The sequence below is a fragment of the Lissotriton helveticus genome, chromosome 6, assembly GCF_964261635.1.
Source record: "Lissotriton helveticus chromosome 6, aLisHel1.1, whole genome shotgun sequence".
In the NCBI taxonomy this organism is placed as follows: Eukaryota; Metazoa; Chordata; class Amphibia; order Caudata; family Salamandridae; genus Lissotriton; species Lissotriton helveticus.
In genome coordinates this window covers 900,345,080-900,365,550 of record NC_136067.1, presented here as the reverse complement: position 1 = coordinate 900,365,550, position 20,471 = coordinate 900,345,080, and positions in this window count along the sequence as shown.

Sequence of the window (20,471 nt, the reverse complement as noted above, 5' to 3'; positions counted from 1 at the left end):
ACAAGGAGAAATATGTTATTTCTCTGTGTTACTTCCCCTTTCTACATGCAATGCATTCTGCATAGAAGGAAAAAAATTGCATGTTAGGATTGTGTTTGTGCAGGAAGGTCTACCTTCCTACACAAGAATAACCCTGCCTATAAAGCAGGCACCCCTGCAGCATGGCTTAGGGGTGCCTGCGTTGGCGCTAGGCAGCCTCAAGTGCACCAGCACAGGTAGCGATCTGAAAAGCGCCATTTTTAGTAGATATGGCACTGTTGAAATCTCCCCCATTCGTACAGCATAGCGATTTTGCATGCTACCCTGCACTGAGTGCACTTTTAGTAAATTTGCCGTCACGTCCCAATGGAAGTCAATACTTGTGGTAAACTAGGATCTAGGTGTGCTTTCAGGCCAACTACAATGGAGCCTGGGTCAGATACCCCAACCAGGTTTGGCCCGGTCGAAGACTATACCTTGAGACTTATTCTTTTTATTGGAAGTCAAAATTCATTAGCAGCGCAAGACAGCAGGCTGTTTCCAAGAAAGACAGATAGGCATTGGAAGAGGTCCGCGAAAGACACTGGTTTAGGCACCAATGCTCCAAGCAAGAAAATTAAATTGTTGCCCCCTTCCCGCATCAACATTTTTACCTCTGGATGCCGTCTCTTTTTGGAGCTCAGAATCCTCAGCTCCAGGAGAGCATGACAGAATGACATGCCTGTCCAAGGGTCATCAATTTAATCCCCTGGGAAAGGTATGGTGCTAACCCTAAAAAATAAAAAGAGAGGTTCCTTGTGGGGAATGCTGTGATCTTTGCAGCTTCACAGGTTACTTTACCATAGATTGATGGTGTCCCTGCCCTCTTTAAGGTATCCGAAAAAGAAACATGTACATATTCTTATGCACACCAGAGGACTCGAGGCTGCTGCTTTTGCTTAAGATGCGGCCTCATGCCATGGGGAGAAATGTTTTTTTCCAGCTGATTACTTGCTCGTTCCTACTGTTTATCCAAATGGGTTGCTTGAGAAACCACCTGACACTACACTTGTAGGTAAACAGTCACTGGGGTTCCCTGGGGAAAAGTTAGTGCTCTGAACTTGGTGGCACTAATTTCTTCTGAATGCACGCAAACAGGAAGGGGAGAGGGAACGGAACTCACCTACTCCAGTCCCCCTGTCTAATACTTTTATACACCAAAAGGAGTAGGGAGAGAATCACGGTGTGGTGATTCAGTGGTGGCATGTGCTGTGTGTCCTAATACTGCTTTCACTCACACTAGTTTGTGACATGCTTCATCATAGGGCTGCTTACAATACAGCCAGGCGCAGCCAATACCTGGGGTGAAGCAATAGGGTGGGGGAAGACAAACACAACACAAAAGAGAGAAAAGAATGCTTTCAATAGTGACTGGGAACCCCAGTATGGAAAGTGCAGTGTGGTGTGGGTTTAAAACTAGCTCTGAGGTATCCCTATACCTATACTTTATTCCTAGATCCCCCGGCCAGGATATAAATGTGAAGGATGGTGGTGCTGGGGAGATATAATGTGCTCCTTACACCCCGCCTTACTGCCAAAAAGTCAACATGTTTCGGCCGTGTGTCTGTGCCCAAAGATAAGGGTCACGCTGACCTTCTTCAGGACTCTGCTGGTCCCAGTGTCTTAGTGTAGTGCTCCGACCTCCAATCGAGGTTCACTGAGGACTGCACCCCTAATCCTTACGCAAAGGTAATTCCTCTGAAAAATATGTGGATTTACAAGTTTACCCATAAGTCATTTTTGAACTGGCAGTCGGCTAGGAGAGACCCCCTGTTGTCACACTTACTCCAAGGGTGGTGCTCCTCCAGATGCGTGCTCGTCCGTGTGTTGTGTTTGTCTTCCCCCCACCCTATTGCTCCACCCCAGGTATTGGCCTCACCGGGGTGTATTGTAAGCAGCCCTATGATGAAGCATGTCACACACTAGTGTGAGTTAGGGCAGTATTAGGACACACAGCACATGCCACCACTGAATCACCACACCGTGATTCTCTCCCTACTCCTTTTGGTGTATAAAACTCAATTTTTCTGATCTTCTTCAATGACAGGGGAGTGCGGATCGTAATCCCTGTGGAGATGGGAGAACCCCATGAAAAATAGGGACATGGTGGCGGGGATACACATGCTTCCCCTGATCAATTTTCTTCTACTCTAGACCCATGGAGATGGGCCCTTTGGGGACATTTACTAAAACATACAGGAAGACTCAATGCACACCCGATCCCAGCCAATTCCCCCATAGGACCAATCTTTACACCCCATTTTTCAAACTCTGATTGTCTGTTTCTGACCCTGGTGGGATGCTCAAGTCATCAGGAGTGATTTCTTCAGGTCCCCTGGCCTCTTAAAATGTTAAATTCCTGGGGAGCTGGATTTCACTGCTATCTCTTCAATAAGGGTGAACTCAGGGCCTGTTCTCCTGCCCTTTTGCTCTTTACACAAGACCTGTCTCCTGTCTGCACACATGGCACTCCTCCTGGGCCAAGATGCTTCCTCAACAATCCTCCCTGAACCACAAGGTCTGCACCCTCCAGGTTACACAACCTCTTTTGGCCACCTGTAGTGCATCTTTGTCATTCAAAGTCTGACTTCCCCTCCTTTTGGAGGTTACACACTTGCAGGACCAGTCCACAGAAGATCCAAGGGAATACTTGAGAGTCAGCACCAGTGGGCCCATTCCTCTACTCTTACCTAGAGGGTATACAGTGGCCAGCACTATTGATTCTAGAGTAAAAAATCCTCTTATGTGGGTGCCAAATGAAATTAGAAGTCTCAACTGCATCTTTTCAGTAAGGGGTCGGGTGTCTTCTCCCTTCCACCTCTACATTCCTTGATGTTACTTCCCCTAGGTCCACTCTGTTCCCCAAAGACTGTCGCTTGTGCAAGGGTTTTTAAGTGAGAGTGGAATAATTTACAAGGTAGGTACCTCTGCTGAATCCTAGAGTGACACATCATCACTCCAGCCATAGGTCAACCCTCCTACACACCATTTTTGGATTTTCCAAGGGGGTGCGTTCAAGTGGTACATTTATAGACCTTCTCTAAATAGGCTAAGGGACAGATGTACAAAGATTTGTTTAGTTTGCTCACAGCTGACCGTTTGCGAATGAAAAACAGCATTTTTCAATGTACAAAGGCCCAATTTGCGATTGACTAACCTATTACCAAATCACAAATTGGGTTTTCGATTCGGTATTAGGAAGGGACGTGTTTAGGGTGTCCCTTCCTAATACTGAATCGCAGTGGTATCTAGGAATGTTTTGCGACCGCAATGCAGTCGCAAAACATTCACATTTTGCCACCTACTTCAAGTAGGTGGTAACCTATTCACAAAGGGGAAGGGATCCCCAAGGGACCCATTCCCCTTTGTGAATGTTTTTTAAAATATTGTTTTAAGAGCAGACAGTGGTTCCACGAACCACTGCTACTCTTAAAAAACTGGAAAATGAGCTGCATTTCCCAAAAAAACATTGCTTTATTGAAAAGCAATCACAGACATGGTTTTCTGCTACCCCCTGCAGGCCACCATCCCTGTGATTTTTGCGATTCATAATGGGTCTCAAACCACAACCCACCTCATGAATATTATTTAGGTAGGTCTATTACCAAACCCTCTGGGAATCTTAAAATGTGCCAGAAAACACATTTGTACATTGGTATTTGCCATTATCAAATAGCAAATCGCAAACATTTGCTATTTGGTAATTGCAAATGATTACCAGCGTACATCTTGCCCTAAGCTCCAACTCTAACTGCCACAGTTGCCTGGTCCCTTTCTTCAAAAACTTCAAAGAGAAGTCCCTCCTGTAACTGGCTATAGAAGTCATTTACTCTTGTTTGTTTTTGTGGTGTTGAGCCTTCCCAGGCCAGGTCCAATGTGAAAAGCAATTAGCACATGCAGATTTTGGCCCAACCCTTTGCTCTCCCAGGAATAGTCACTGGCAAATTGCCCTGTTGTATGTGGAGGCCTTTGATCTTCCACCTGGCCAGCAGAGTAATTATGTTGGCCCGGCAGGCTGATTAAAATGCCTCAATTGAATACGGAGCTAAGCCTGGGAAAAATGATAAATCATGAAGTGCCAGAAGATGTGCACATTTGTGTAAATCAATGTCAGATCTGCATTCAAGATGCTAATTCACTATCAGACAAAGCCTTGGAAACAAGGCTCCTGGTACTGATAGACTCCCAATAGATGTCATCAAGTGGAAACCGGACCTATGGGCGCCGATTTTGCTAAATGCTTTTAATAGCCTGCCTCTAGTGCCCATGCCCGATGCTTGGTCAACTAGCATTATCGTGCCAATATTTAAAAAGGGCGACAGATCTGACCCGACCAATCTCGCTCCTAGATAACACCTTAAAAATATTGGGGCAAGAACTCTATAATAGGGTCTTGGAGTGGACGGAAAACAGTGGAATGCTAGACCCTTGCCAGATGGTTTTTAGAAGCAAGGTTGGCACGGTGGAGCAATGTTTGAATTTAAACCTAGTGATTGGTAAATATAACATCGCTCAATCCTCCCCTATCTACCTTGCATTCATGGACCTCTCGTCCGCATTCAACCTAGTTAACAGGTCCAAACTCTGGTACACTCTTTTGGATTATGGACTAGACTAAGCCCTTGTAAATTTTCAGGCATATTTGCACACTGACCTAAAAGCGTAAGTTAGGATTGGAATGGGTGGGGAAATCTCCGGGGCTATTAAGGTAGGAAGAGGGTCAGACAGGGGTGCGTTTTAGCACCCCTGCTTTTTATTATTTACATCAATGGGCTGAGCAACTCTTTAAAGCAGGTGACCTCAGATGTTCCGAAAGTCAAAGGGCAACTACTACCAACACTCCTATATGTAGATGATGCGGTCCTTTTGGGCCGCACACCAAATGCATTACGAATTCTTGTTAAAACTTTTGTTCAATATATGGAGGCCCTATATCTGCGTGTGAATTTTAAAAAATCCTTTATAATGTCAAGTGGGCCAGGGAAACGGAAGCTTAACACTATTCATGTGGGGACCAATAGACAAGATTCTGTCAGTACATTCCCATATTTGGGGATGGTTTTTGCTGCGAACGGCTCGTGGAGTGGACATTTGGCCCACTCCACAGGCAAGTTCTCAAAAGCCATCAACTCCATTCTTAGCTTACCCCGCCCAAAGAAAATAGGTGCCACTAAAGCTATTTTAAAATTTTTTAAACTACAGTGCGTTCCGGTAGCCTCATACGGGGCAGAGGTATGGGGTTTGGGAAAAACCCATAGCATTCAATTAGAAGAAAATCGTTTCTGTAGGAAAGTTTTGGGTGCCCCAATCTCATCCTCTGAGTACATTTGTCATAAGGAATTAAATTTGCCCTATACATGTGATTTTATTAGGGCCAGACCTGCTCTATTCTGGCTTAGGATCTGGAGGAATAAATCAGCCACCCTAACACAGGATCTTGTAAACGACTGTCTTAACTGTGAAAAAGGCATAGCAATCCCCTGGCTTGCGGGAGTTTACAAAAGTCTATGTAGCGTGGGTAAAGGACACCTCTTTTTGGACCCCTCCAGAATAGAGCTTACAGATAAGAGTGAGTTAAAACATGCACTATACGCACTTTACAATTTAGAGAGAACTGGAAAGGAATCCCTTAAAACATCAGTTGTGACATATATGGGTAATAACCTGTTTAGGCACCCACTCCCACTATATCTTACCCTCCCAATGACCAATTGGGAAAGATCACTGTTGTTTCGCTTAAGGGCAGGCACTGTAAAATTCTTAATATGTTTTCCCCTTGGTCACCATCCGATATTATACTATAAACCCTGCCCGTGTGATGGAACGAGTACACAAAATGACTTGCACTTCCTTTTTTCTGTAAAATTTATCTAAAATATATTAAATGGTTTTTAGCCACATATTTTAGAAAACGCAGACCCTCTCTCTAGGTGAGTCCTACTTGATGCTGCTTTCTTTGGACACTGAAGACTTGGTCTTTCGCACTAGCACTTTTTTGAGATCGATTGTCCGTGCTCGTAAAATGATGAAAAACCCTTAAAGATTTGATGTATATGAGCTGCTATAATAACCCTGTCATTTAAATTCTGAAATTTGTAAATATATCTGTAAAGAAGTTATGGGACTTTTATTGTATGTGACACTGCTTTTATGAATTTTATGAAATTCGAATAAAGAATTTGAATTGAATTGAATTGATTGCTAATTCACTATACTATTGGTGTGTATGGCAAAACTGTAGTGCAGATTTTGCTTGTACTGTACACTACAGTGAAACACGCCCACTTTTCAGGAAATACACCATAAATGTTCATACTCACATCATGAATACCCATTCATATTATACGGTCTGTACAGGTCAGCCCCATCCCTGAAGGTCCTCTATGTGACAGACAACCTCTGCACAAAGACCAGACTGAGTTAGACAGTAGTCTCACTCGCTCAGCCCACACGTGTGAACACACATGTGTGCACATCTTTCTGTGCAACCAGGCCAGAGACTCTTACCCTATCTGTGCAGCAGTAGACCTTTTCTTAACTGGTGGACACTAGCAGTTGGCAGCCTCAAAAATGTTATCAGAGCGTGTAGTGAGAGAGACTCAGTTAGTGAGCCTCACGCATGGCAGAAGCCCAGAACCTGGGTAGTCCCACAAGCAAGAAATTCAGAGAAATGTAATGAGTCAGAACCTGTTTGTCGCAAGCACCAATTTGCATATGTGATGTTTCGATAAGTTAATAGTAATAATATACTTAACCTAGCAAGCGGCTGCCCCTTGTGAGATGAGGCATGTTCCTATAGTTCTTGGTAGAAGTAACTATGCATAGCAGTCCTTTCCCTTTAAGGGACAGGGGCTGCTTTTAAAAATAGAAGTCAGAGGATGTGTGTGCTGGGATTGACGCATGCTGTCCCTTGCAGTCCTCCATCCCAGTATTTGTAGGCATTCACAGAGGCTTGCAAATTAGGTCCTGCCTTATTCATATTAATGAGGCAGGAGACTTTTCAGCCTCCAGCGAATGTGTATTTTACAGTGAGAGAGATTAATAAATCATTTAATAGCAAGAAACACAGTATACAGAGAGTATTTGTAGAGTATACATATCTAGTGGCATAGCTATGAGATAATGTTGGAATACATACATTGTTCAAGGTTATGAGGGAGGAACTGCAGAGTGAACAGATGCTTTTTCAAGACTGATGAAGATGTTTTTGAAGAAGTACCTGTACTCTGTTAAGACTATTGAAGGGATTTCGTGGGAAGATTTCAAGCAATTCCGAAAACTGAAAATTAGGAACTATGGCGTCTATTATAATGTCGGGCGGATCGCCTCGTCCCATATGGCGATCCGCCCGCCATTATGCACCGCCTGCCACCCATTTCCCCCCTGCCATATTACTATGGCGGGGGGACCCCGGCGGACGGAAAGATCGTCTGCCGGTTTTCCACCGGTTGACCAGTCGAACGGGCGGAAAAGGGGCTGGATATGGTGGTGGTGTCTGGAAGACACCGCCATCCATATTAGCATACAGACGGATTAGTGCTTTTCCATTGCGGTGTTGCCACCATGGAAAGGCATGCTGTGCATGACTGTGGGGGCCCCTTGTGGGCATCCATCGTGTTGGGGGGGTAGGGGGTGCACATGGGGGATACCTATGGTACCCCCTGCATTTGAATGCACAACGTGGCAGGCACCGCGCGGTGCATGCCACGTTGTGCATGCAAATGCACAACATGCATAAATGGCATTGTGGCCGGCGGTGCTGTGAGCACGGCCCGCCACAATATTGTGGATGTGACATGCCAGCGCCACCATGGTGGTGGCATCCTGATTGCCGGTGCGGGACCGCCGCACCACTGGCGGCCGGTCCCAGCACCGCTAGGGTGGCAGGCAGACAAAGGTCCGCCCGCCATCCTATTAGACCCCTTTATGTTGATCTGCATATGGTTACGAGATTTTAATTGCCCGATCATAGTGAGGGAGGAAGGAAGGCAGGGTATCATGGGCAAACAGTGCTTAGAGTTAGGAGCGTGATGTTACATGTATAGCTTTGAACACTCAGTTGAATAGTTTGCAGTACTATGCTTGCCCAATATCGAGCCAGCTTTGTTCCTTCTAAATGGTGTTAGTGAGTATCTGGAAGATGAAAAATTACTTATGAAATGTTATTATGAAAATAACTAATGAAGGGACTACCATGTCAATGTGTGCTTAAGTATGACAACGTGGGGACCAGCATAAGAATTCTAAAGAGGCAATATAACTTGCGATGCTCATCTAAAAACTGATATGATAGCTTTCTGAAGGCAATCTATAAGCTGGACCTGGCCACACAATGTGAGAATGGCTCAATATCTTTTCAAAACTCTTTTATTGTATTTTTCAAATAATAAAAAGAGATATGTATAAATGAGGTGTCTTTCTAATGCATAGCAATACTTTTTTGTATGGCACTGAAAGGACGAAAAAAGAATCCCTACCTCTACGCAACCCCAAAACCAGAATATCATCAGTCACACAAATTTATGGATCAATAGGTATTATAATATCTTTATATCATCAACATATTTCTACTCTATGCTAAATCATATTTCCGACTTTCCCAAATATTGTTGTTCTATGGGGTTTACAAAATTGGTCTCCATATTGATATCGGCCTGTCGCTCTCTCCCTTGGATGGCGAACTAGGTTCGGATGACCTGGGCACATTGCGGCAGTGCAGCCGTTTTAAAAAACTGGCGTGGTCACGTCGGCCATTGGCCGACGGCAGCACCAGCGAGGTAGTGCTGCCGCCGGCCAATGGCCGACGGCAGCAGCCAACGGGTTAAAGTAACCCTGCGTGACTTTTCATGACCTTGCAAATATGGGCCCCTTTTATGCAATACTCTGAGTGAAAGGGGGATTCCATGGGTGTTGCTGTGGGTGTTCCCACGTAACATCCATCACACTTGACACATTCCCAGATTTGCAACATTTGGTAAAGCAGGGAATGTGTCAGAACTCCTACGCCTCCCCAGGAGAGGATTAGGAGTGGCGCAACGAGGGGAAATGCTTTTATTTCTCCTTGTTTTATCTTGTTTTTATGCATGCTTCTTTCTGAAGCATGCATAGAAAGAGAAAACATAAATTAATTATTGTTTTGGGAAGGAAGGTGGCCTTTCCTACACAAAAACAACCATCTCTGCAACGCAGGAACCCTTGCAACATAACACAAGAGTGCCTGCGCTGGCATGGCAGCCAATTGTGCCCCAGCACAGGGGAAAGCACACAATGCATCATATTGTTTTTACTACGATGCATACTTATGCTTTTAAAATGACACCGCTCGGTGCAGCATAATGGCTTGCGGCGCAGTGCTCTGTCATTTTGTAGAGAATGAGGTCCATAATCTCCAGTATGGGTTTCCATGTATGTCAAATGTCATACTTGTACTTTTCACATTGCTAGCTCCATGTAATACCAGCAAGATATCAGAGCTGCTTCTTTTTCAATTAAATGCCACTGTTGTCTTTGCTGTCCTCAGACATTGCATCATAATATATCAATCCTGCTTATTGAGACTCCTCTAAGACCAAGGATCAATGTTTCAGATGTGAGAGGTAATGGGTATCCCAACAGCCTATATATTGTCTTAGTGAGCGTTGCCTACAATTGTTTTACTTCCCCCTCAGACCTCCTTCAGATATGTAAAGAATCCTCTATTACTTCTTATTTCCTCCAGCAAAACTGGATCATATTTGGGTGAATGCTAGGGAGGTGCAATGGTGTTTAATCCTATCTATAGGGGATGTTGTAGTGTATTTTTCTAGTCTTAGCTGCTCTGTGTATCCCTGCCCAATCGGTTCCACTGCTTCGGCGTGATTTGCTTAGCTAACATTTTCTCCCAGTTTATCATATATCGCAATTTAGGTCTGAAATGTGTATCTCGAAGGATTAGGGACAGATTGTAAAGATCTCCCACATTTCCTTATAATTTAGTGAAAGGTGTTTCGAGTGGAGTATTCTCGCAGGTGGCAACCTTTTCCATTCTTTTATTGAGAACCCAGTAGTTTATCTGAGCATTGCTTACCCTCTCCTACTCATCCAGATAAAATTCAATTTGGGCCTGTAGGTGGTCCTGAGTGGATGGAGGCCCTGATTGCTATGGTGAATGGCGTGGTGTTTGGTGTCCATTAGATGAGGTGGCTGTGGGAGTTGCCAGTGCAAGTTAGGATGTGGGTGAGGTTGGGGGGCTGCCGGTCACAGTTGATGTAGATGTCTGCTATGTTATTGTGGAAGTAGTCTGCCAGGGAGTCACAAAGGGTTTGGTAAGGATGAATTGTGGTCTCGGTGTGCAATGGGCAGGAGAACTCTCTGATGATTCTTCAATGAGGGTAGTTAGGATGTCCTTTTTGGCTTCCTTGAGGCAATGGTGGTAGTTGCTGAAAGCCGGATTAAAGGTGGTGAGGTATGAGGGATTCCTGCTGGATAGCCAATGTCTCTCAAGTTGCTTATAGTTGTGTTTGAGGGCACAGAGCTCAGGTGAGCCAACTGGCATGCTAGAAGGGTTTTCTGGTGCTGGTTGCTTTCATGGGTGCAATGGTGTTGGCAAACCTGGAGATCCATTCAGAGACCTTTTGGACAGCTAGCTCCAGGTTGCTGGTGGTAAGGGGACCGATGGCATTGAGTCAATTGGATTTTGCTAATTTTGATCCAATGCAGCAGGCATGTGTAATGGGGCATGGGGGTGGATCGTGGTGATCCTGGGATGGCAAAGTGGAAGATGTTCTGGTCAGTCCAGACGAATCGTGGTGTGGCTGAAATTGATTCTGCCGCTGGTCGTAAAAATTGGGTCAAAGCTGTGTCCTGCACAGTGTGGGGCTGGTGACCAGTTGTGTGAGGCCAATGTTGCTCATGCTTTCCAGCAGGTTCACATAGTTGGTGTCATAGGGGTCGTTTATTCGGCCGCTGGTCGTAAAGATGGGTTCCAAGCTGTGTCCTGCACAGTGTGGGGCTGGTGATCAGTTATGTGAGGCCAATGTTGCTCATGCTTTCCAGCAGGTTCACATACTTGGTGTCATAGGGGTCGTTGAGTTGGAAGTTCCGGTCGCCAAGGAAGATGTAGTGCTTGGAGTCGATTGCCAAAGGGTCAATGAGTTTGGTGATGGCATTGCAGAAACTGGGGTTGGGGCACGGTAGTCTCTAGGTGCTGGATCTACTGATCGCATTGTGTGCGTCGATATGGAAGTTGAAGTGTTCCATGAAAGATGCAATGTTGTCTTCGGTGGTAGTGTATTGTAGGGTCTTCCTGCGGATGATGCCTCCTCTTTGTTTGTATTTGCGAGCCAGATCTCTGTATATCATCTTGTACCTTTGGGGTGTTGCGGTTCTGATGTTGGGTTCAGATAAAGGTGTGAGCCAGGTCTCAGTGATGAACAACACCCCAGGGCTGTAGGTGGTAATGGTGTCCCAGATTTCGGTTGCATGTTTGCAGAGAGAGCAGACTTTCAGCAGCAGGCACTGGAACTGTTCTGGAGGGTTGGAGGTCAGATGAGGAGGCACAGCAGGGATTTCGATGTTGCAGGTGATCTGGCAGCAGTGGAAGGTGAAAGGTCGTTCTGTACATCTCGGGGAGGTGATGCAGCCATTATTGTTGCAGCCTCCAAGGTCCAGGGCTAGGAGCTTGGCAGTGGTGTAGCAATGGATGGCTGGGGAGCCATGGTTCCTGGTGCTGGGCGTGGCCCACACATGGATGGGTACCGGAAGAACAGATATAACAGTGGCAGCAATCCAAAGTAAAGAACAAATACAACAGTGACAGCTGGGGTACAGCACAGCAAAACACAAATAAACAGTGGCAGCAGGGCCAAAACAGAAAAGACTACAACACTGGCAGCAGGGGTACATCACTGTGAAACACAATAAGAACAGTGGCAGCGTGTGCAAAATGAAGATAAGTCTATAACAGTGGTTGCAGGCAGGCGGGAACCAAACCTAGGGCCTCGAGAGGCCTGGGCCGAAGAGGAGTCCTCTGTCATGGCCCTATTGAAGAGGCTAGGGTAAGCGACGCGCAAGACCAGGATCAAGGGCTACTCCATGGATGCCACGCAGCAGCCTCCATAAGTTGTTCTGGGAGGTGGAAGGGGCTGGCTGCAAGGCAGGAGGGTGGGAATGAGCGGGGTACAAAAACAGCGAAGGCGGCAGCAAACTGAATAAAGAACAATTACAACAATGGCAGCAAACCAAAGTAAAGAATAACTACGCTGTGGCAGCAGGGGTACAACAAGGCAAAACACTAAACATCAGTGGCAGCAGAGACAAAACAAAAAAGACTACCACAGTGGCAGCAGGGGTACAACACAGTGAAACAAAATAACAGCAGTGGTAGCAGGGGCGAAATAGAAACCAGACTACAACAGTGGAAGCAGGTAGGCAGAAACTGAACTTGGGGCCTTGAGGGGCTGGAGCCAAGAAGAGGTCCTCTGTCACAGCTCTATCGCTGAGGCCGGGGCAGCAGTGCACATGACTACTACTCCTTGGATGCCACGCATCAGCCTCTGTAAGTAGTCCTGGGAGGCAAGAGGGACTGGCTGAGTGGTGGGAGGGCTGGAGCCAGTGGAGGTGCAGGAGAGGGAAACTGCCACTGCTGCAGCAAACTAAGTAAAGAACAATTACAACAATGGCAGCAAACCAAAGTAAAGAACAACTACAGCAGTGGCAGCAGGGGTACAAGAGAGCAAAACACAAAACAACAGTGGCATCAGGGGCAAAAGAGAAAAGACTACAACAGTGGCAGCAGGAGTATGACACAGTGAAACCCAATAAGAACAGTGGCAGCAGGGACAAAATGGAGATAAGACTACAACAGTGGGAGCTGGTAGGCAGGAACAGTACCAGCGGCCTTGAGGAGCTGGTGCCAAGGGGAAGTCCTTTGCCTTGAGGAGCTGGGGCCAAGGGGAAGTCCTTTGTCATGGCTCTATCACAGAGGCCAGGGTGAAAGGCGCAAAAAACCGGGGTCAAGGGCTACTCAATTACAAATATCCAATCAGTCGAGCTATACATTTTTAAAGATTAATTGCAAAAATAGTGCTTAGAAATAACTATCGGTCAAAAGGTTACTTGAGGTCCCAAAGGACCGGTGCAAATCCAAAGTTCAGGCTGACCACTATCAACGGTAGGCCGGCTACAGGACCCAGAGAGGTCCTGCTGGACAAACTACCTTGGATGGAGCTTTGGTCAAAGTCGAGAGTCTACTACGTCATCGTTGAGCCATGCAAAAGGGGTCCCTGATTGGTATGGACCTCCATTGAAGTGAATGTAATGCATCATTGTCGAGCCGCTCAGAGCCCTCTTGTCAAGTCGCGCAGGCTGTGAATCCGCTGTCGTCGGGCAGTCTCTGCATCAGCCTTGAAGGACAGCAGAATTTCTCACTCAGTTGATACAGTGCATCTGTTTTTGATGAAAACAACTGCAGAATCTACTTCTGAGGCCCAGAGCATGGAGGTGTCTCCTCAGGCAACAGTAGGACTCACAGAAGGCAGAGTCCAGCAGCACCAGCAGAATTGTCATAAGTCGTTTATGTCCTTGAGGCTTCAGAAAACAGGAGGCAAGCCAGCAAGCACTTGGAGATCACTTGGAGGGAAGGGAGAGTCCTCCCAGCAGAGTCAGGAAGCAGCAAGCAGCAGGGCAACAAGCAAAAAAACAGCCCTTTCAGAAAAGCAGTTCAGTTGACAGAAATTCAGTTCAAGATCCAGAAGTTTCTTATTTTAGGGGGTCAGCGACCCAGTATTTATACCCAAAAGTGCCTTTGAAGTGGAGGTGACATCAGTGGCTGCCCTTTGGAGTGCACACAATCTCTTTCAGTCAAGTCATGTCTGCCAGGCTAACTCTGGGAGGTGAATCAGTGCTTTGTGTGTGGACAGGGCACTACCTTTTGAAGTGTAAGTATTAGCCCTTCCCATTCCTCCCTGCCCAGGAAGACTCATCACAATGCAAATGAATGAAGATGAGTGCTCAGAATGTAGATAAACCTCAAATTCCTGTGTTTGTGACTGTCTAGAGGAAATGCACAAAGTGTAGCTGTCAACCAACCCAAGCGAGTATTGGAGACAAATACAAAGAGCAGTAAGTACACCGAAATGTCCACTTTCTAAAAGAGGTAATTCTAAAAATGTAATGTTAAATCCAATTTCACCAGTAGGGAAGATGTATCATTATCATTCCAAACATATGAAACCTGAAAAAGCTACTCCTCTTTGATCAGGATAAAAGTGTATTAAGGAATGTCCAATGGGGGAGTATGAGAGGGGTAGGCGTTACAGTAGTGAAAAACAAAATAGTCTGTTTGTCACTACCAGGACATGCAAAACATATAGGTACAAGTCCAACCTTTTACTTATATAGCACCCTGCCCTAAGGGTTACTTAGGGTCCTTCTTAGGGTTGAGATTAATGTAATAAAATGGGAGTTTAAGGCTTGGCAAGTAGTTTTAAATGCTAAGTCGAAGTGACAGGAAACTGCACACACAGGCACTACAGTGGCAGGCCTGAGACAGGTTTCAAAAGGCTACTTCTGTGAGTGCCACAATCAGTGCTGCAGCCCACTAGAAGCAACAACAAATATGCCAATCAGGTATACACCAATGTCGTCATATTTAGGTGAGAAGCACATTCACTTTTGCACTGGTTATATATTTCGGTTGTGTTTGAGAATATATTGTTGCATGTGTTAGGGGGTAGCTGGAGACGCGATCAATCAAGATCAAATACCAAACTTCCCTTTCAGCCGTTGTGTCAGTGATAACTAATGGTAAATCAATTTTAATGAAAATTGCTACCCCATTGTACTTTGAGTTTCTAGCAGAGGAGTCTCAGGTTTCAGGTTGTGCCCTATTCATTGTCCTGAATTAGTCTCTCAACAATAAATGTGCCTACTGGAGACATATTGGGAAATAATAGCAAGAACCTCGTTCAAATGATCGCCATTTTAGCGGCAGGAAATTGCCACTAAAACGGCGATAATGGGCTTGCTAATAGGCGTTATAGAATTCCAATAGAAACCCAGGTTAGATGGCCTGCACATCTAACCTGGGCTTCTATTGGAATTCTATAACGCATATTAGGAAGTCCGATAATTTTAACGAGGTTCTTGCTAATATGCCCCATTATTCTCTGACTTTCTTCACTCTACATTGTTTAACACTTAGGTATTAGAAGAGGTTGTTTACCATGGAAGAATACAAGTTAGACACAGTTCACGAGTTGCACTCAGGATCATTTCTTCATTTACAGTTTTATGTCAATCATGAGAAACTCTTCCCTTCTCACTAGCATTAGCGTTAGTTAGCCGCAATTTTCTTACAGCCGCGTATCGACGATAACCATCGCCATGGTGTGAGAAGTTGGCCTGGTATATGATGTCCACTATTCTAGTGGGCACCTTGCACCAGTCAAAACAACCCTTTTTGATGGTGGTTGTAAAGTCAACCTTATAGAAAGCTATCCTAGTGGTAGCTGTGAAGAGCAGCCTTCAGGCTAAGACTTTAGAAGCGAGTTAAGCAAGTTGTTTTCCAAATAAAATCTCTTGAGTACCAAATGAAAGCACACCACACAAGGTATATATCAAATATACATATGTATTTATTCTAAACACAACCCCTCTGGACTCTTTATGAGGTCAAAGGTAAAAGTACAATACAAGGAACTTAATTACCATATGATAAGTTGCACAGTATACGTTATGCCTTAGGGGCCTCTCAAACCATATACTAAAATAGTGGTATAAGTACCACATGTGGAATAGAAAGCAGGCCTAGGGCCTGTGGAATCGCTGGGGCTTCTAGGAACAACCAAAGGTTAGGATGTAGGAGGCCCACGAGAGACGAGTGCAGTGTCTAAACACAGCGGCAGGTTACCATTGACTTTCAATGGAGAGCGAACAAGTTACAATTTTAAAGATTAAGGGTACAAGAAGGTGAACTGCGATGGAACCCTTTTAGACTAGGACTCTTGGAGAGTCAATACCCAAGGGAGCACCGGAGTACTAGTGTTACCTCACCCAGGGAAGCCGGGTGCATAGGTGTCTTTTCGTGTCAGGTTTTGTCGTTGATTCCAATGGAGAGCTGCGAAGAAGTGCTGAAGGCGACCAGAGGAAAAGTGTCTGGGTGGATCCAAGGGTGGATCCGAGATGTGAAGAACGTGAAAGCAGAACGGACAGAGTCTGGGTCACTAGCCAGTGACCAGGATGGCAATGGGAAGCTGCCAGCCAATGTTCGGTGATTTCAGGTGAAAAGGTGAAGTTTGTCTCTTCTGCCACGAGGTCCAGGAGGCGTCGACGACAACCAGGAGCTGGATTCGAGCTGTTCCATAAAGGATCTAGTTAACTGCGGTATTGGTATCCAGATTCGAACCAACAAGCCTTGGCAAACGTAATCCATGCAAGATGTTGAGATTGGCTTCGGTGCAGACCAGCAAGGTCCTTTGGAGAGAAATTGGAACAAGCCTGGAGCAACCAGGAAAGCAAAGTAAATCAAGGATTGGTCTTCTTGAGGGCTCGCTAGCCAACTGACTAGGACCGCAAAGACGCATCAAGCTGAAATGCACACAGCAGGCCCACGGAACACTCGTGGAGTGTGGGCCTCTGAGCTTCGGTGCAAAAGGTGCCTGGGCTGGGGCTTCAAGCACCCCAATGCACAACTTTAGGATACCTCGGGAAGTAGGTGCAGGTTGCAAAATGCAGGATGTCCAGGAGTTTCGGTCCCACATCTCTCGTGTCTGCCACAGGTCTCAGCTTTGCTGGGAGCGCAGGTCAGCATTAGAGATGTCTGGAAGTCCATGTCCTGAGTCTCAGATTCTTCGGGATCCGGCGGGAGCCTCGAAAATGCAGACCAGCAAAGATGCAGCTGGTGCCTGTTTGAACAGGGTGGTTACTCCTTGACCACAAGGGAGATTTCTTCCATCTTCCATCTTCCAGTCGAGATGGAATGTTGAAGGTCCAAGATATATGTTGCCGAGTTTCGTCCAGGGTAATCTAAAGTCCTAGGGACTGGGGTTCTATACTTATAGTACATTTAGGGGTTGGACTAACTCTAAGGTCCCTCCTATGGGTGGACCTGGGGAGGGGGTGGTTACACCCCTTCCCCTTTGTCCAATTTCGCACCAGAGCTGAAGCTGAGCGCTCCAGCCACCGGTTTGAACTGGGAAATGCATGGAGCACCTTGTGCGCCCCAGGCAGTGTCTGAAAAGCATTCACTGAATGCAACCCACTCTGCCCCAATACTCTAAAGCCTGTCTGGGGAACCAATTGTCCAGGCCTCCCCTGCTGGAGTTTCGTCCAGCAGCAGGAGGGCAGACGCGTGTCTGTGGCAGCAGCATCCATTTTGTGATCCTGGGGATCTGTTTAACTTTAACCGGGTTTACCAGTAACTACATGTCTTCTCCCTCTAGAAGGGTGGAATGCTATCCCCGCCACCAGGAATGACGGGGGTAGTATTCCAAAGTGTTTGACACCTTACACAACATGTTTCGATAAAGCCAAACCAAAGTTTGCATGGACCGCAAGGATTATAATGCACTTAAGAGTATATGGTATGGCTATATCAAAGTACAGCTATAAGGAGATGGTTCCGAAAGCTGTAGAGGGGCTCAGCTCATGCTAGGGCGCCCTCTCACACAAAACCAAGCACTCTTCCTCCAGGATTGTCAAGGCCTGGGATAGGAGTGAGTTATAGGTTAATATGTGTCTATATATATATATATATATATATATATATATATATATAGATCTAGGTATACTATATCTAAGTAAGGGGTGATTACACCACCTTACTCAGGCTGCAAGTGCAGACCTGTGGTATCAGTTTGGAAGGCTAACCAGGGGTGGCACAATGCATGCTGCAGCCCCTGGTAGGCCCAAGGTGCACCTATGCCCTGGGTACCTAAGGTACACTGTACAGGGGCTCACAAGGGTGACCCAGTAACCAATCTGGTATGTGCCTAATATACATGGTATCAGTTTAGAGAGAGCACAGCTAGGCTGTGGGCCTGATTAGCAGGGCCACAACCATTCTAAAGTCGAAAAAACAGTGAATCACAGCAAAAAGTGGGGGTTACCATAGGAAGCATACCCTACTCTCCTACACTTGGTACCGACGTATTTACAATATGTTGCTACTTGGCGATAGGATCTGCTTGTGGTGGCGAATGTTGCCGCTATCACTAGCATCAAGGCAATAAAATCACTGTATGCGCATGGACTCATCCAGTGCAAGGGACCCTGCCTCCCACACACTCCACCACTATGAAACTAGCACCCTCCTCACCCACAACCCTGGACACCAGTCCGAATGCCATCTAGCATCATCAAAGAATACCCTTGCACCCTTTGATTGCGGAAACTGAAAACACACCTTCTGCCACATCAACAAACTAGCGCCTCTCACCCCCCCAGCCAACCAACAGTGCACACGCCCCTCTCAACTGCATCCTGCTCAATGTGTGGTCCCCCCACAGACACGAAAAAGAAAACACGACTGGTTAGGAGGGCCCAAGGGAAAAAGTTTAAAGCCTTCCTTGGACTAAATTCCCCAATCTACATATACATGACAATGAAGTCCAAAGGTCTAGAGACGTCACCTACAACTATGGTGACGTGTGTGACAACAGTGTACCAGAGGCTTGACCTACACAGGAAGTCCTAAATTAAAGGACGGAATCCCATCACTCACCGAAGTGACATGCTTCATCATCTGGGATCTCCTCCCAGCTGTAACTCCTAGTACAATCACTGTGAGGGAGGAGCTCTCAGATGTTTTATTTGTAATATCCCTAGCTAAGGGCTGCTCAAACCCAGAATGAGAAGCTGTAAATGTTGTATGTGAGTGATGAGCGAAGTGCAAACTGAGGTAAAAAAGTGTAAAGTGAACTAAAACTAACTATCAAGAGAAAAAAAAATGTAATGGGTATCTCTCAATGTTAGGATTAAAAACAGTGCAAAAGTACAGTTTTAACATAATAACTGCAACTGTGGTCTTCACAGACACACCACAGAAATCTGGGACCTCCTCAACCCCAACTCTTCAGACACTGCCTTCTTCACGTAAACCTGGATCAACCTCTACTCCGGACTGAACATCGCCATTGACGTCTCCGACAGCTACAACAAGGACCATCCTGACCACCCAGGAGGCGGCATTGCCATTGTCTACAAAAGCACACTCCGACTGACCACGCACTCTAATGATCCACAGCGACCATGGAACACGCCCACTTCCAGATCCAGACCAAGCCCAACACCATGCTCAGCTGGCACCCTCATCTACAGGCCCCCCTTCACTGATGCCATTGTCGACCTCACCACCCCCAGGCTCTCCCATCCACAGACTACATTTTACTCGGAGACCTCAACTTCCACCTGGACAACCCCAGTGACCAGAACACCACCACCCTCCTAGAGAAACTCGCAAATATCAGACTCAAACAGCTAGTCACCACACCGACCCATATAGCCAGACACACGCTTGAACCTGTCTTCGCCACCAGCTGGAACATTCAACTACAGCCACACCACCATACTCTCCTGGACTCTCCTGGACCAACCATCATTGTATACATCACGCCTTCACCACACCCACCGTACACCACCACCATCATTGCCCCCTCCCCGTTGCAGCTGGCTCAAGGTCACAGAAGAACTTCTCATCAACTCCCTCAGCACCACTACTCCACCAACGCTTACAGAAACCAGCACTGCAGTGTGCAACCAACACCGATAGATCTCTAACTGTGCCGGCACCCTGGCACCCCTCAGGAAAAAAACGGGCAACAACACTCCAAGAAGGCCAACTGGTTCACTTCCACCCTCCACTAGTCCAGGCGCACCTGCAGACATCTTGAGAAGTGATGGAGCCACAACATCAATCAACTCCACAACACAGTCATACTTGCACCATGGCGCAAGGGTGCCTGCTGGGGTGCTGGGGGTGCATGGCAGCCATTGTGTGCCATCCGAGGGGACAAATACAGAGGGTCTAATTCCTGAGCTGGTTTCAACAGTTTAATACCGCTGATGCATCATTTTCTTGACATACTTGCAGCGTGAATCTTTCTCCACGTTGCGCAGTATTTACAAAGTGATGCATCTCGGCATATGCGTGACCTTGTGAAGCCCTGTGCCACATCATACCTGCGTCAGGTATGATGTATGCAGGGTGGGCATTCCGACGCAACAAAGCCTCGTAGGAGTGGCACAGTGAAGTCTCTCAGATTGCACTGCAACAATTCTGGGATGCCACTGTGTCAAACCCTTATGCCTGCCTCATGGCAGGTGTATGGGTGACGCAGTGCCATAGGAATAGGCTGGTCCCATGCTTTGCTGGAGTTGCATCATGCTTGCGACACAACTGCAACAATGCGTGACTTTAGCGCTGACAGATACATCAGGATTCCAGACGTATCTGTCATTGACTGCGACATGGAGTG